This window comes from Lipotes vexillifer, unplaced genomic scaffold (genome assembly GCF_000442215.2).
Source record: "Lipotes vexillifer unplaced genomic scaffold, Lipotes_vexillifer_v1.1 scaffold469, whole genome shotgun sequence".
NCBI lineage: Eukaryota > Metazoa > Chordata > Mammalia > Artiodactyla > Lipotidae > Lipotes > Lipotes vexillifer.
The window spans coordinates 1,346,018-1,350,236 of NW_006788006.1; positions in this window are offsets into that span (position 1 = coordinate 1,346,018).

Genomic DNA, 4,219 nt, shown 5'->3' on the forward strand with positions numbered 1-4,219 from the left:
CCCCCCCCCCCCCCCCCCCCAACCTCTCGGACGTGGCTGAGTGTGGGGTGGCCTGCGGGGCTGACTGCAGAGCAGTCTGGGTGGGTTTTTAACTGCCATTACTCAGTTCTGTTTTGACATCTCTGCCTTCCCGTGGAGACTGCAGTCGGGACCAGGTAACCAGGTCAGGGGGGTGTCACCAGGGAGCCTTTCTTTTTCTTTTTTTTTTGAATTAAAACCAACATACCAGCAATCGTCTGCTCTCCCCTTGGTATCTCTTAACATGCTCTGTTTACATCGATAAATGCACTTAAGGAAAACAAATTAAAGCTCATTTTAAAGTTAACGGATTTTTATGTCCACATTCTCTGTGTAGGTACACAGATGTGGCCAGATGTTGGGTTCACAGGATGCCCGCTATTTAAGACACAGCCCAGGTCAGCAGGGGCCTCAGGTCTGGACAAGATCAAAGTAGAGGTGGCAGGTTACCCCAAGCTGGAGGAGAAGGTCACCCCAAGCTCTGAGGAGGTGACACATTATCAAAAGACTGACGGGAGAATAAGCTTCCCAACCTGCCCCCTTCCCCAAACACACGCAGCACAGAAACACGAGGAGGTGTCCCCCGCCGCAGCACCACTTCATACACCACACCCCCTGCTTAACCCTCTCGGTCCACATCAGTCCCCATCATGCCGCCAAGTTTCTCTCGTCTTGATCCCTACTGCACCCATTTTGCCAAGTTGAGCGCTCCACTCTGAGCCCCCCTCCACCTCTCAGGAAGTCTCCCCATGATCCTGCTTCAGACCCACGGCACAACCAGGGGCTGAGCCTCAGTTGGGCATGATCATAGTTGCCACCTCATAGGATGGCTATGAAGATCCCGTGAGGGCGCATCCCAAGCTAACTGCTATCACATTGTGTCATCATATTCATATCCATTATCATTAGCATCATTATTTGTCTTGTGCCCCAAGAGAAAAGTTCACCTCTCATTTTACACCTTGTCTCTAATGGGGAACAAGTCATCCAAGTAGCTTACAGCTTTGAGCTGTAAGTATTTGCCTCATAATGCCCCAAAATTCCACCAGTGGCCCCCCCAACCAGGTCAGGTGGCATCCTTGAACTCCTCAGTCAGACCCTGTACCAGCCTCTTGCTCAGAGAGTCATTACTATTCCTTGTGTCTAAAGACTTTGATGGGGTGGCAGGTGGGGAGCAGCTCCTCAGCTACCATCCTCTTGTACCGAGACAGATGACACATTGGCTCTTTTCCTGATAACAGCTTTATTGAGATGTAATTCACACACCATACAATTCACCCACGGAAGTGTGCAATTCAGTAGTCTTTACTATGTTCACAGCATTGTGCAACCATCACCAGAGTCAATTTTAGAACATTTTTATCACTCAGTACCCATTAGCGGTCACTCCCCATTCTCCCTCCCTCAGTCCCTGGCAACCACTAATCTTTCTGTCTATGGATTTGTCTATGCATGTTTCGTATAAATAGAATCACACGCTATGTGGCCTTTTGCATCTGGCTTCTTTCACTCAGCATAAAGTTTTTGAGATCAGTCATGAGCTTCATCTCTTTTTATGGCTGCGTAGTATTCCACTGTGTGGATGGACCATATCTTTTATGTGTTCATCCACTGATGGATGTTTGGGTTGTCTCCACCTTTTGGACACTTTGCCTATTGTCTGTTTCTCAAGTGTGCCAAGTTTGTTCCTATCCCAGGGCCTTTGCCCCTGCTGTCTCCTCTTCTGCCAGCCTCTCCTGCATGTGGACTTCTGTGGCATCAGTCTCCCCGTGGAGTATGAGCTCCAGCATGACATGGACAGGGCCTGTTTTGTCTTCTGCTTCATCCCCAGCATCTAACATGGTGCCCACAGTTGGGGCTCAGTCAGTTTTTGTGGAATGAATGAATAGAATGGAGGCATTGGAGAATGAGAGAACTGTGAACTTGCTTAAAGCCCAGAGTTGACAGAGCCTAAGATCTTCCCCACCCCTGACATCGACAGCCCCAGCATATCCCTGGGCTGAGACACCACTGTGGCCACCTACCCTGAGAGCCACCCCACATAGGGGCCAGTGAATGTCCCACTCACCAACTGGGGCCTCCAGTGAGAAGCCCAGACCTGACTTTGGAAGGGTAAGGGGCTGACTTCAGAGGGGCAGGGGCCTTGGAGTCTCCCAGCCCCACCATCTCCCTGCTGGTCCCCTTCTGGAATGTTCCTCTGAGGGCCATGTTCAAAGACTGTGGCCACCAAGAGATGGGGGATGATTCTGTTGTGACAGTCTCAGGGGAGGACATTAGTTTGGGAAAGACCACATCCCCCCCCCCACCCCGCAGGCAGGTCAGACTAATCAGGGTGGTGCCCTCTGTGGTTGGGCCTCAGGGGGACAGGCTGGAGGTGAACTGAAACACCTCATGTTTCTGGAGACTGAACTCTATGTAAATGAGATCCCCGATGGCCAGACTTTCTAAGTGACAAGGACAATTCTGATCCCCTGCCCAAGGAATTGCTCTTCTCCTCGAGGCTGGGACCTGGTCCATTGGGCCATGGAATGCATGGAGGATCAGAGAGGTGAAATGAGTTGCCCAAGGCAGCCCAGCTTGTGAGATCTGGAGGCCAAACCAGCATCTACCCCAGCCAGGCACAAAGGCATCAGCTTAAGTCACAGGGAAGAGTCCTAATATTTCTCTTAACTGAGCCCCATGCTGCATGCTTGAAGGTTGTCTTGCCTAATCGCCGTCACGTGACTAAGGAGGGCTATCTTCATGCCCACTTCACAGATGAGGAAACTGAGGCCCAGAAGAGTTTGAGTGACTCACCCAAAGCCGTACAGTGAGTGAGTGAGAAACCAGGTTCTATTTATCTCCTGTTTGAGCCTTACTGACCCGCAGGCTCCAGACAAGGCCAGCACCACCACCCCCAACCCCCGTCAACAACCCCAGGAGCAGGGGATGGTGATGGCATCCATCTTGAGCCTGCAATGGGGGGGCTATCTATACCAGCTGCACCAGGGTGATAGGTCCGCAGGGAGGACCCCAGCTCGGCCACAAGGATCTGGGCCGTTTCTCTCTGAAAAGGGAGGAGGAAGTGGTTTTGCCTGTGTGCCGGGGACGGGTGAGGCAGCCAGCACACATCTGGGGCTAGCTGATCTACTAGGCAGGGGTTCCCACACTCAGGGCCCACAATGTGTGTAGGGGCCCCCAAAATGTTTTAGTGTTTTAAAATCAGGAGAAAAAAATGGATACAATAATAATGAATATATAAAATAAATCCAGCCCAGGTTACGTTAGTCTTGATATCAAGGCGGTTATAAAAAATAATTTTAAATGGGTGTGTTCTTTTTGTTTGTTTGTTTTCTTACAGAGGAAGTCATAATGTAGCCCTGTGGCACGCAGTGAGGCCTCAGCCTGTGCAGGCTCAATCCTGCCTCAGTGATTTTGTTTGTGCTGTTCCCTCCCCCTAGAGCACTCTTTCTGTGCAACAACCCGGCAATCAAGTTGATTCCTACCTGCCCCCCCAGCAAGCCCTTTCCTCCAGATCAGTTAGGCCCCCCTCTGCGGGGTTCTTGCAACTCCAGTTCCCCCTTCCTGACAGGCTGTCCACTTTGAAACAATGACATTAATCATTTCTCACTTCTCTTTGTTTCTCACCAGGTTATAGATGCTGGGTGGGCAGGACCTATGCCTGTCTTGGGGTCACCTCTTTTGTTCCCTGAGGATCTGGCACACAATAAGTGCTCAATAAAGGCTTGTCGAGGTCTGGATGGAGCAAGGGTGTCTATCCACCTGCATGCAGCTCAGCAGCTCCGTCAGACAGCAGATGGGGCTGGGGTGGGGGGGCGGGGACGGCGGTGTCCTAGTCCCCGCCCAGGGCTCACCTACTTAAGGAAACAGGAACCACTTGGGGCAACGCCCCACCCCGCTGACGTGCAGTCCCTGAACAGAAACCGAGGCTCCTGCAGGTGCCGGGGCACAGCCAGAGTGAGGGCCTCGGGCCCCCCACCAGGGTTCTCCCAGGTACGTGCCTATTTCTGTACCCACCCCATGCTGAGTGAGACCGGGGCCCCAAGACCCTCAGCCTCATCTCCACCCTTGAGAAGATAGCACATGGGGGCCAGGCTGGGCCAGAAGGAGGGACAGGGCTGGTGGGGTCCAGAGAGGCAGGAGGAATTTTCTGGGGGCACTGGTAGGTGACCATTGGAAAATAGAGCTGGAATTAGGGAAA